We start from the raw sequence: 15,205 nt of genomic DNA, 5'->3' as shown, positions 1-15,205 counted from the left end.
CAGATAGCGGTGAAGTTGTATGCATGTTTACACAGATAGCGGTGTAGATATTTCCATGTTCATCCAGATGGCTGTGTAGATATTTCCATGTTTATACAGATAGCGGTGAAGATGTATGCATGTTTACACAGATAGCGGTGTAGATATTTCCATGTTCATCCAGATGGCGGTGAAGATATTTCCATGTTCATACAGATAGCGGTGTAGATATTTCCATGTTCATACAGAAAGCGGTGTAGATATTTCCATGTTCATACCGATAGCGGTGTATATATTTCCATGTTCATACAGAGAGCAGTGTAGATATTTCCATTTTCAAGCAGATAGCGCTGTATATATTTCCATGTTCAAACAGATAGTGGTGTAGATATTTCCATGTTCATAAAGATAGCGGTGTAGATATTTCCATGTTTACACAGATAGCGGTGAAAATGTATGCATGTTTACACAGATAGCGGTGTAGATATTTCCATGTTCATCCAGATGGCTGTGTAGATATATCCATGTTCATAGAGATGGCGGTGAAGATATTTCCATGTTCATACAGATAGTGGTGTAGATATTTCCATGTTCATACAGATAGCGGTGTAGATATTTCCATGTTCATACAGATAGCGGTGTAGCTATTTCCATGTTCATACAGATAGCGGTGTAGATATTTCCGTGTTCACCCAGATGGCTGTGTAGATATTTCCATGTTCATACAGATAGCGGTGTAGATATTTCCATGTTCATACAGATAGCGGTGTAGATATTTCCATGTTCATCCAGATGGCTGTGTAGATATATCCATGTTCATACAGACGGCTGTGAAGATATTTCCATGTTCATCCAGATAGCAGTGTAGATATTTCCATGTTCATACAGATAGCCGTGTAGATATTGCCATGTTCATACCGATAGCGGTGCTGATACTTCCATGTTTATACAGGTAGCGGTGTACATATTTCCGTGTTTATACAGATAGCGGTGTAGATATTTCCATATTCATACAGATAGCGGTGTAGATATTTCCATGTTTATGCAGATAGCGGTGCAGATATCTCCTTCTTAATACAGATGGCGGTGTAGATATTTCCATGTTCATACAGATGGCGGTGTAGATATTTCCATGTTTATAGAGATAGAGGTGTAGTTATTTCTATGTGCAAAGAGATAGCTGTGTAGATATTTCCATTTATATGCAGATAGTTGGGTAGATATTTCCATTTTCATGCAGATAGCGGTGTAGATATTTCCATGTTCAAACAGATAGCGGTGTAGATATTTCCATGTCCATACAGATAGCGGTGTAGGTATTTCCATGTTTATACAGATAGCGGTGAAGATGTATGCATGTTTACACAGATAGCGGTGTTGATATTTCCATGTTCATACAGACGGCTGTGTAGACATATCCGTGTTCATACAGATGGCGGTGAAGATATTTCCATGTTCATACAGATGGCTGTGTAGATATATCCATGTTCATACAGATGGCGGTGAAGATATTTCCATGTTCATACAGACGGCGGTGTAGATATTTCCATGTTCATACTGATAGCGGTGCTGATATTTCCATGTTTATACAGGTATCGGTGTAGATATTTCAATGTTTATACAGATAGCGGTGTATATATTTCCATGTTCATCCAGATGGCTGTGTAGATATATCCATGTTCATACAGATGGCGGTGAAGACATTTCCATGTTCATACAGATAGCGGTGTAGATATTTCCATGTTCATACAGATAAACGTGTAGATATTGCCATGTTCATACCGATAGCGGTGCTGATACTTCCATGTTTATACAGGTAGCGGTGTAGATATTTCCATGTTTATACACATAGCGGTGTAGATATTTCCATGTTTATAGAGATAGCGGTGTAGATATCTCCATCTTAATACAGATGGCGGTGTAGATATTTATATGTTCATACAGAAGGAGGTGCAGATATTTCCATGTTCATACGGATGGCGGTGAAGATATTTCCATGTTCATACAGATGGCGGTGTAGAAACTTCCATGTTCGTACTGATAGCGGTGCTGACATTTCCATGTTTATACTGGTAGCGTTGTAGATATTTCCATGTTTATACAGATAGCAGTGTAGATATTTCCATGTTTATACACATAGCGGTGTAGATATTTCCATGTTAATACAGATAGAGGTGTAGATATTTCCATGTTTATGCAGATAGTAGTGTAGATATCTCCATCTTAATACAGATGGCGGTGTAGATATTTAAATGTTCATACAGATGGCGGTGTAGATATTTCCATGTTCATCCAGAAGGCTGTGTAGATATTTCCATGTTCATACAGATAGCGGTACTGATATTTCCATGTTGATACAGGTAGCGGTGTAGATACTTCCATGTTCATACAGATAGCGGTGTAGATATTTCCATGTTCATACAGATAGCGGTGTAGGTATTTCCATGTTCATACAGATAGCGGTGTAGCTATTTCCATGTTCATACAGATAGCGGTGTAGATATTTCCATGTTCATCCAGATGGGAGTGTAGATATATCCATGTTCATACAGATGGCAGTGAAGATATTTCCATGTTCATACAGATAGCGGTGAAGATATTTCCATGTTTATACAGATAGTGGTGTAGATATTTCCATGTGTAAAGAGATAGCTTTGTAGATATTTCCATGTATATGCAGATAGCTGTGTAGATATTTCCATTTTCATGCAGATAGCGGTGTAGATATTTTCATGTTCATACAGATAGCGGTGCTGATATTTCCATGTTTATACAGGTAGCGGTGTAGATATTTCCATGTTTATACAGATAGCGGTGTATATATTTCCATGTTTATGCAGATAGCGGTGTAGATATCTCCATCTTAATACAGATGGCGGTGTAGATATTTATATGTTCATACAGATGGCGGTGCAGATATTTCCATGTTCATACAGATGGCGGTGTAGATATTTCCATGTTAATAGAGATAGCGGTGTAGTAATTTCCATGTGTAAAGAAATAGCTTTGTAGATATTTCCATGTATATGGAGATAGCTATGTAGATATTTCCATTTTCATGCAGATAGCGGAGTAGGTATTTCCATGTTCAAACAGATAGCGGTGTAGATATTTCCATGTTCATACAGATAGCGGTGTAGATATTTCCATGTTTATACCGATAGCGGTGAAGATGTATGCATGTTTACATAGATAGTGGTGTAGATATTTCCATGTTCATACAGATAGCGGTGTAGATATTTCCATGTTTATACTGATAGTGGTGTAGATATTTCCATGTTTATAGAGATAGCGGTGTAGTTATTTCCATGTGTAAAGAGATAGCTGTATAGATATTTCCATGTATATGTAGATAGCTGTGTAGATATTTCCATTTTCATGCAGATTGCGGTGTAGATATTTCCATGTTCATACAGATAGCGGTGTAGATATTTCCATGTTCATACAGATAGCGGTGCTGATATTTCCATTTTCATGCAGATAGCGGTGTAGATATTTCCATGTTCATACAGATAGCGGTGTAGATATTTCCATGTTTATACAGAAAGCGGTGAAGATGTATGCATGTTTACACAGATAGCGGTGTAGATATTTCCATGTTCATCCAGATGGCTGTGTAGATATATCCATGTTCATACAGATGGCGGTGAAAATATTTCCATGTTCATACAGATAGCGGTGTAGACATTTCCATGTTCATACAGATAGCGGTGTAGAAGTTTCCATGTTTATACAGATAGCGGTGAAGATGTTTTCCTGTTTACACAGATAGCGGTGTAGGTATTTCCATGTTCATACAGATAGCGGTGTAGATATTTCCATGATCATCCAGATGGCTGTGTAGATATATCCATGTTCATACAGATGGCGTTGAAGATATTTCCATGTTCATACAGATATCATTGTAGATATTTCCATGTTCATACAGATAGCGATTTAGTTTTTTCCATGTTCATACAGATAGCGGTGTAGATATTTCCATGTTCATACAGATAGCGGTGTAGTTATTTCCATGTTCATCCATATGACTGTGTAGATATATCCATGTTCATACAGATGGCGGTGAAGATATTTCCATGATCATACAGATAGCGGTGTAGATATTTCCATGTTCATACAGATAGCGGTGTAGATATTTCCATGTTCATACAGATAGCGGTGTAGATATTTCCATGTTCATACAGATAGCGGTGTAAATATTTCCATGTTTATACAGATAGTGGTGTAGGCATCTCCATCTTAATACAGATGGCGGTGTACATATTTATATGTTCATACAGATGGCGGTGTAGATATTTCCATGTTTATAGAGATAGCGGTGTAGTTATTTCCATGTGTAAAGAGATAGCTGTATAGATATTTCCATGTACATGCAGATAGCTGTGAAGATATTTCCATTTTCTTGCAGATAGCGGTGTAGATATTTCCATGTTCAAACAGATAGCGGTGTAGATATTTCCATGTTCAAACAGATATTGGTGTAGATATTTCCATGTTCATACAGATAGCGGTGTAGATACTTCCATGTTTATACAGATAGCGGTGAAGATGTATGCATGTTTACACAGATAGCTGTGTAGATATTTCCATGTTCATCCAGATGGCTGTGTAGATATATCCATGTTCATACAGATATCGGTGTAGATATTTCCAAGTTCATACAGATAGTGGTGTAGATATTTCCATGTACCTACAGATAGCGGTGTAGTTATTTCCTTGTCCATGCAGATAGCGGTGTAGATAATTCCATGTTCATCCAGATGGCTGTGTAGATATATCCATGTTCATACAGATGGCGGTGAAGGTATTTCCATGTTCATACAGATAGCGGTGTAGATATTTCCATGTTCATACAGATAGAGGTGTAGATAATTCCATGTTCATACAGATAGCGGTGTAGTTATTTCCATGTGTAAAGAGATGGCTGTGTAGATATTTCCATGTATATTCAGATAGGTGTGTAGATATTTCCATTTTCATGCAGATAGCGGTGTAGATATTTCTAAGTTCAAAAAGATAGCGGTGTAGACATTTCCATGTTCATACAGATAGCGGTGTAGAAATTTCCATGTTTATACAGATAGCGGTGAAGGTGTATTCCTGTTTACACAGATAGCTGTGTAGATATTTCCATGTTCATACAGATAGCGGTGTAGATATTTCCATGATCATCCAGATGGCTGTGTAGATATATCCATGTTCATACAGATGGCGTTGAAGATATTTCCATGTTCATACAGATATCGGTGTAGAAATTTCCATGTTCATACAGATAGCGATTTAGTTATTTCCATGTTCATACAGATAGCAGTGTAGATATTTCCATGTTCATACAGATAGCGGTGTAGTTATTTCCATGTTCATCCATATGGCTGTGTAGATATATCCATGTTCATACAGATGGAGGTGAAGATATTTCCATGGTCATACAGATAGCGGTGTAGATATTTCCATGTTCATACAGATAGCGGTGAAGATATTTCCATGTTCATACAGATAGCGGTGTAAATATTTCCATGTTTATACAGATAGTGGTGTAGGCATCTCCATCTTAAAACAGATGGCGGTGTACATATTTATATGTTCATACAGATGGCGGTGTAGATATTTCCATGTTTATAGAGATAGCGGTGTAGTTATTTCCATGTGTAAAGAGATAGCTGTATAGATATTTCCATGTACATGCAGATAGCTGTGAAGTTATTTCCATTTTCATGCAGATAGCGGTGTAGATATTTCCATGTTCATACAGATAGCGGTGTAGATATTTCCATGTTCATACAGATAGCGGTGTAGATATTTCCATGATCATCCAGATGGCTGTGTAGATATATCCATGTTCATACAGATTGCGTTGAAGGTATTTCCATATTCATACAGATAGCGGTGTAGATACTTCCATGTTTATACAGATAGCGGTGAAGATGTATGCATGTTTACACAGATAGCTGTGTAGATATTTCCATGTTCATCCAGATGGCTGTGTAGATATATCCATGTTCATACAGATATCGGTGTAGATATTTCCAAGTTCATACAGATAGTGGTTTAGATATATCCATGTACCTACAGATAGCGGTGTAGTTATTTCCTTGTCCATGCAGATAGCGGTGTAGATATTTCCAAGTTCATCCAGACGGCTGTGTAGATATATCCATGTTCATACAGATGGCGGTGAAGATATTTCCATGTTCATACAGATAGCGGTGTAGATATTTCCATGTTCATACAGATAGTGGTGTACATAATTCCTTGTTCATACAGATAGCGGTGTAGTTATTTACATGTGTAAAGAGATATCTGTGTAGTTATTTACATGTATATGCAGATAGCTGTGTAGATATTTCCATTTTCATGCAGATAGCGGTGTAGATATTTCCATGTTCAAACAGATAGCGGTGTAGATATTTCCATGTTCGTACAGATAGCGGTGTAGATATATCCATGTTTATACAGATAGCGGTGAAGATGTATGCATGTTTACGCAGATAGCGGTGTAGATATTTCCATGTTCATACAGATAGCGGTGTAGATATTTCGATGTTCATCCAGAATGCTGTGTAGATATATCCGTGTTCATACAGATAGTGCTGTAGATATTTCCATGTTCAAACAGATGGTGGTGTAGCTATTTCCATGTTCATACAGATAGCGGTGTAGATATTTCCATGTTCGTACAGATGGCGGTGTAGATATTTCCATGTTAATACAGATCGCGGTGCTTATATTTCCATGTTTATACAGGTAGCGGTGTAGATATTTCCATGTTTATACAGATAGCAGTGTGGATATTTCCATGTTTATACAGATAGCGGTGAAGATATTTCCAAGTTTATACATATAGCCGTGTAGATATCTCCATCTTAATACAGATGGCGGTGTAGATATTTATATGTTCATACAGATGGTGGTGCAGATATTTCCATGTTCATACAGATGTCGGTGTAGATATTTCCATGTTTATAGATATAGTGGGGTAGTTATTTCCATGTGTAAAGTGATAGCTTTGTAGATATTTCCATGTATATGCAGATAGCTCTGTAGATGTTTCCATATTCATGCAGATAGCGGTGTAGATATTTCCATGTTCATACAGATAGCGGTGTAGATATTTCCATGTTTATACAGATAGCGGTGTAGATATTTCCATGTTTATACAGATAGCGGTGTAGATATCTCCATCTTAAAACAGATGTTGGTGTAGATATTTATATATTCATACACATGGCGGTGCAGATATTTCCATGTTCATACAGATGGCGGTGTAGATATTTCCATGTTTTAGAGATAGCGGTGTAGTTATTTTCACGTGTAAAGAGATACCTGTGTAAATATTTCCATGTATATGCAGATAGCTGTGTAGATATTTCCATTTTCATGCAGATAGCGGTGTAGATATTTCCATGTTCAAACAGATAGCGGTGCAGATATTTCCATGTTCATACAGATAGCGGTGTAGATATTTCCATGTTTATACAGATAGCGGAGAAGATTTATGCATGTTTACACAGATAGCGGTTAAGATATTTCCATTTTCATACAGATAGCGGTGTAGATATTTCCATGTTCATCCAGATGGCTGTGTAGTTATTTCCATGTTCATACAGATAGCGGTGTAGATATCTCCATCTTAATACAGATGGCGGTGAAGATATTTCCATGTTCATACAGATTGTGGTGTAGATTTTTCCATGTTCATACAGATAGCGGGGTAGTTATTTCCATGTTCATAGAGATAGCAGTGTAGATATTCCCATGTTGATACATATAGCGGTGTAGATATATCCATTTTCATCGAGATGGTAGTGTAGATATATCCATGATCGTACAGATGGCGGTGAAGATATTTCCATGTTCATACAGATGGCGGCGTAGATATTTCCGTGTTCATACAGATAGCAGTGCTGATATTTCCATGTTTATGCAGGTAGCGGTGTACATATTTCCATGTTTATACAGATAGCGGTGTAGATATTTCCATGTTTATACAGAGAGCGGTGTAGATATTTCCATGTTTATACAGATAGAGGTGTAGACATCTCCATCATAATACAGATGGCGGTGTAGATATTTATATGTTCATACAGATGGCGGTGGAGTTATTTCCATGTTCATACAGATGGCGGTATAGATATTTCTTTGTTTATAGAGATAGCGGTGTAGTTATTTCCATGTGTAAAGAGATAGCTGTGTAGATATTTCCATGTATATGCAGATAGCTGTGTAGATATTTCCATTTTCATGCTGATAGCGGTGTAGATATTTCCATGTTCAAACAGATAGCGGTTTAGATATTTCCATGTTCATACAGATAGCGGTGTAGATATTTCCATGTTCATCCAGATGGCTGTGTAGATATATCCATGTTCATACAGATAGCGGTGTTGATATTTCCATGTTCATACAGATAGTGCTGGAGATATTTCCATGTTCAAACAGATAGCGGTGTAGCTATTTCCATGTTCATACAGATAGCGGTGTAGATATTTCCATGTTTATACAGGTAGCGGTGTAGATATTTCCATGTTTATACAGATAGCGGTGTAGATATTTCCGTGTTTATACAGATAGCGGTGAAGATATTTCCAAGTTTGTACAGATAGCGGTGTAGATATCTCCATCTTAATACAGATGGCGGTGTAGATATTTATATGTTCATACAGATGGTGGTGCAGATATTTCCATGTTCATACAGAAGCAGTGTAGATATTTCCATGTTTATAGATATAGTGGTGTAGTTATGTCCATGTGTAAAGGGATAGCTTTCTAGATATTTCCACGTATGTCCAGATAGCTGTGTAGATATTTCCATTTTCATGCAGACATCGGTGTAGATATTTCCATGTTCAAACAGATAGCGGTTTAGATATTTCCATGTTCATACAGATAGCGGTGTAGATATTTCCATGTTTATACAGATAGCGGTGTAGATATTTCCATGTTTATACAGATAGCAGTGTAGATATGTCCATCTTAATACAGATGGCGGTGTAGATATTTATATGTTCATACACATGGCGGTGCAGATATTTCCATGTTCATACAGATGGCGGTGTAGATATTTCCGTGTTTATAGAGATAGCGGTGTAGTTATTTCCATGTGTAAAGAGATAGCTGTGTAGATATTTCCATGTATATGCTGATAGCTGTGTAGATATTTCCATTTTCATGCAGATAGCGGTGTAGATATTTCCATGTTCAAACAGATAGCGGTGCAGATATTTCCATGTTCATACAGATAGTGGTGTGGATATTTCCATGTTTATACAGATAGCGGAGAAGATGTATGCATGTTTACACAGATAGCAGTGAAGATATTTCCATGTTCATACAGATAGTGGTGCAGATATTTCCATGTTCATCCAGATGGCTGTGTAGTTATTTCCATGTTCACACAGATGGCGGTGAAGATATTTCCATGTTCATACAGATAGCGGTGTAGATATTTCCATGTTCATACAGATAGCGGTGTAGATTTTTCCATGTTCATACAGATAGCGGTGCTGATATTTCCATGTTTATACAGCTAGCGGTGTAGATATTTCCATGTTAATACAGAGAGCGGTGTAGATATTTCCATGTTTATACAGATAGCGGTGTAGGTATCTCCATCTTAATACAGATAGTGGTGTAGATATTTATATGTTCCTACAGATGGCGGTGCAGCTATTTCCATGTTCATACAGATGGCGGTGTAGATATTTCCATGTTCATAGAGATAGCGGTGTAGTTATTTCCATGTGTAAATAGATAGCTTTGTAGATATTTCCATGTATATGCAGATAGCTGTGTAGATATTTCCATTTTCATGCAGATAGCGGTGTAGATATTTCCATGTTCAAACAGATTGCGGTGTAGATATTTCCATGTTCATACAGATAGCGGTGCTGATATTTCCATGTTTATACAGGTTGCGGTGTAGGTATTTCCATGTTTATACAGATTGCGGTGTAGATATCTCCATCTTAATACAGATGGCGGTGTAGATATTTATATGTTCATACAGATGGCGGTGCAGATATTTCCATGTTCACACAGATGGCGGTGTAGATATTTCCATGTTCATACAGATAGCGGTGTAGTTATTTCCATGTGTAAAGAGATAGCTGTGTAGATATTTCCATGTATATGCAGATAGCCGTGTAGATATTTCCATTTTCATGCAGATAGTGGTGTCGATATTTACATGTTCAAACAGATAGCGTTGTAGATATTTCCATGTTCATCCAGATAGCGGTGTAGATATTTCCATGTTTATACAGATAGCGGTGAAGATATATGCATGTTTACACAGATAGTGGTGTAGATATTTCCATGTTCATCCAGATGGCTGTGTTGATATATCCATGTTCATACAGATAGCGGTGTAGATATTTCCATGTTCATACAGATAGTGGTGTAGATATTTCCATGTTCATACAGATAGCGGGTAGCTATTTCCATGTTCATGCAGATAGCGTTGTAGATATTTCCATGTTCAACCAGATGGCTGTGTAGATATATGCATGTTCTAACAGATGGCGGTGAAGATATTTCCATGTTCAAATAGCGGTGTAGATATTTCCATGTTCATACAGATAGTGGTGTAGATATTTCCATGTTCATCCAGATGGCTGTGTAGACATATCCATGTTCATAAAGATGGCGGTGAAGGTAATTCCATGTTCATACAGATAGCGGTGTAGATATTTCCATGTTCATACAGATAATGGTGTAGATATTTCCATGTTCATACAGATAGAGGGGGTGATATTTCCATGTTCATTCAGATAGCGGTGCTGATATTTCCATGTTTATACAGATTGCGGTGTAGGTATTTCCATGTTTATACAGATAGCGGTGTAGATATTTCCATGTTTATACAGATAGCGGTGTAGATATCTCCATCTTAATACAGATTGCGGTGTAGATATTTATAAGTTCATGCAGATGGCGGTGCAGATATTTCCATGTTCATACAGATGGCGGTGTAGATATTTCCATGTTTATAGAGATAGCGGTGTAGTTATTTCCATGGGTAAAGAGATAGCTTTGTTGATATTTCCATGTATATGCAGATAGCTGTGTAGAAATTTCCATTTTCATGCTGATAGCGGTGTAGATATTTCCATGTTCAAACAGATAGCGGTGTACATATTTCCATGTTCCTACAGATAGCAGTGTAAATATTTCCATGTTTATACAGATAGCGGTGCTGATATTTCCATGTTTATACAGGTAGCAGTGTAGATATTTCCATGTTTATACAGATAGCGGTGTAGATATTTCCATGTTTATACAGATAGCGGTGTAGATATTTCCATGTTTATACAGATAGCGGTGTGGATATCTCCATCTTAATACAGATGGCGGTGTAGATATTTATATGTTCATACAGATGGCGGTGCAGATATTTCCCTGTTCATACAGATGGCGGTGTAGATATTTCCATGTTTATAGAGATAGCGGTGTAGTTAATTCCATGTATATGCAGATAGCTGTGTAGATATTTCCATTTTCAAGCAGACAGCAGTGTAGATATTTCCATGTTTATACAGCTAGCGGTGTAGATATATCCATGTTTATACAGATAGCGGTGTAGATATTTCCATGTTCATACAGATAGCGGTGCAGATATTTCCATGTTCATACAGATGGCTGTGTAGATATTACCATGTTCATACAGATAGCGGTGTAGTTATTTCCATGTGTAAAGAGATAGCTGTGTACATATTTCCATGTATATGCAGATAGCTGAGTAGATATTTCCATTTTCATTCAGACAGCAGTGTAGATATTTCCATGTTCAAACAGATATCGGTGTAGATATTTCCATGTTCATACAGATAGCGGTGTAGATATTTCCATGTTCATCCAGATGGCTGTGTAGATATATCCAGGTTCATACAGATAGCGGTGTAGATATTTACATGTTCAAACAGAGAGCGGTGTAGATATTTCCATGTTCATACAGATAGCGGTGTAGATATTTCCATGTTCATACAGATAGCGGTGTAGATATTTACATGTTCATCCAGATGGCTGTGTAGATATATCCATGTTCATACAGATAGCGGTGTAGAAATTTCCATGTTCATACAGACAGTGGTGTAGATAATTCCATGTTCATACAGATAGCGGTGTAGGTATTTCCATGATCATCCAGATGGCTGTGTAGATATATCCATGTTCATACAGATGGCGTTGAAGGTATTTCCATGTTCAAACAGATATCGGTGTAGATATTTCCATGTTCATACAGATAGCGGTTTAGATATTTCCATGTTCATACAGATAGCGGTGTAGATATTTCCATGTTCATACAGATAGCGGTGTAGTTATTTCCATGTTCATCCATATGGCTGTGTAGATATATCCATGTTCATACAGATGGCGGTGAAGTTATTTCCAAGTTCATACAGATAGCGGTGTAGATATTTCCTTGTTCATACAGATAGCGGTGTGGATATTTCCATGTTCATACAGATAGCGGTGTAAATATTTCCATGTTTATACAGATAGTTGTGTTGATATCTCCATCTTAATACAGATGGCGGTGTACATATTTATATGTTCATACAGATGGCGGTGCAGATATTTCCATGTTTATAGAGATAGCGGTGTAGTTATTTTCATGTGTAAAGAGATAGCTGTGTAGATATTCCCATGTATATGCAGATAGCTGTGTAGATATTTCCATTTTCATGCAGATAGCGGTGTAGATATTTCCATGTTCATACAGATAGCGGTGCTGATATTTCCATGTTTATGCAGATAGCGGTGCTGATGTTTCCATGTTTATACAGGTAGCAGTGTAGATATTCCATGTTTATTCAGATAGCAGTGTAGATATCTCCATCTTAATACAGATGGCGGTGTAGATATTTATATGTTCATACAGATGGCGGTGCAGATATTTCCATGTTCATACAGATGGCGGTGTAGATATTTCCATGTTCATAGAGATAGCGGTTTAGATATTTCCATGTTCATACAGATAGCGGTGTAGATATTTCCATGTTCATACAGATAGCGGTGTAGTTATTTCCATGTTCATCCATATGGCTGTGTAGATATATCCATGTTCATACAGATGGCGGTGAAGTTATTTCCAAGTTCATACAGATAGCTGTGTAGATATTTCCTTGTTCATACAGATAGCGGTGTGGATATTTCCATGTTCATACAGATAGCGGTGTAAATATTTCCATGTTTATACTGATAGTTTTGTTGATATCTCCATCTTAATACAGATGGCGGTGTACATATTTATATGTTCATACAGATGGCGGTGCAGATATTTCCATGTTCATACAGATGGCGTTGTAGATATTTCCATGTTTATAGAGATAGCGGTGTAGTTATTTTCATGTGTAAAGAGATAGCTGTGTAGATATTCCCATGTATATGCAGATAGCTGTGTAGATATTTCCATTTTCATGCAGATAGCGGTGAAGATATTTCCATGTTCATACAGATAGCGGTGCTGATATTTCCATGTTTATGCAGATAGCGGTGCTGATGTTTCCATGTTTATACAGGTAGCAGTGTAGATATTCCATGTTTATTCAGATAGCAGTGTAGATATCTCCATCTTAATACAGATGGCGGTGTAGATATTTATATGTTCATACAGATGGCGGTGCAGATATTTCCATGTTCATACAGATGGCGGTGTAGATATTTCCATGTTCATACAGATAGCGGTGTAGTTATTTCCATGTGTAAAGAGATAGATGTGTAGATATTTCCATGTATATGCAGATAGCTTTGTAGATATTTCCATTTTCATACAGATAGCGGTGTAGATATTTCCATCTTCAAACAGATAGCGGTGTGGAGATTTCCATGTTCATACAGAGTGCTGTGTAGATATATCCATGTTCATACAGATAGCGGTGTAGATATTTCCATGTTCATACAGATAGCGGTGTAGATATTTCCATGTTCATCCAGATGGCTGCGTAGATATATCCATGTTCATACCGATGGCGGTGAAGATATTTCCATGTCCATACAGATAGCGGTGTAGATATTTCCATGTTCATACAGATAGCGGTGTAGCTATTTCCATGTTCATACAGATACCGGTGAATGTATTTCCATGTTCATACAGATAGCAGTGCAGATATTTCCATGTTCATACAGATAGCAGTGTAGATATTTCCATGTTCATCCAGGAGGCTGTGAAGATATATCCATGTTCATACAGATGGCGGTGAAGATATTTCCATGTTCATACAGATAGCGGTGTAGTTATTTCCATGTGTAAAGAGATAGCTGTGTAGATATTTCCATGTATATGCAGATAGCTGTGTGGATATTTCCATTTTCATGCAGATAGCGGTTTAGAGATTTTCATGTTCAAACAGATAGCGGTGTAGATATTTCCATGTTCATAGAGATAGCGGTGTAGATATTTCCATGTTCATACAGATAGAGGGGCTGATATTTCCATGTTCATACAGATAGCGGTGCTGATGTTTCCATGTTTATACAGGTAGCGGATTAGATATTTCCATGTTTATACAGGTAGCAGTGTAGATATTTCCATGTTTATACAGAGAGCAGTGTAGATACATCCATGTTTATACAGATAGCGGTGTAGATATCTCCTTCTTAATACAGATGGCGGTGTAGATATTTATATGTTCATACAGATGGCGGTGCAGATATTTCCGTGTTGATACAGATGGCTGTTTAGATATTTCCATGTTCATACAGATAGCGGTGTAGTTATTTCCATGTGTAAAGAGATAGCTGTGTAGATATTTCCATGTATATGCAGATAGCTGTGTAGATATTTCCATTTTCATGCTGATAGCGGTTTAGATATTTCCATGATCAAACAGATAGCGTTGTAGATATTTCCATGTTCATTCAGATAGCGGTGTAGCTATTTCCATGCTTTTGCAGATTGTGGTGAAGATGTATGCATGTTTACACAAATAGCGTTGTAGATATTTCCATGTTCATGCAGATAGCGGTGTAGATATTTCCATGTTCATCCAGATGGCTGTGTAGATATATCCATGTTCATACAGATAGCGGTGTAGATATTTCCATGTTCATTGATATAGCGGTGTAGATATTTCCAGGTTCATACAGATAGCAGTGCTGATATTTCCATGTTTATACAGGTAGCGGTGTAGGTATTTCCATGTTTATACAGATAGCGGTGTAGATATCTCCATGTTTATACAGATAGCGGTGAAGATATCTCCATCTTAATACAGATGGCGGTGTA

Source organism: Gorilla gorilla, chromosome 6 (assembly GCF_029281585.2).
Source record: "Gorilla gorilla gorilla isolate KB3781 chromosome 6, NHGRI_mGorGor1-v2.1_pri, whole genome shotgun sequence".
In the NCBI taxonomy this organism is placed as follows: Eukaryota; Metazoa; Chordata; class Mammalia; order Primates; family Hominidae; genus Gorilla; species Gorilla gorilla.
The sequence above is the reverse complement of the archived record's forward strand: the minus strand, read 5'-3'. Positions refer to the sequence as shown.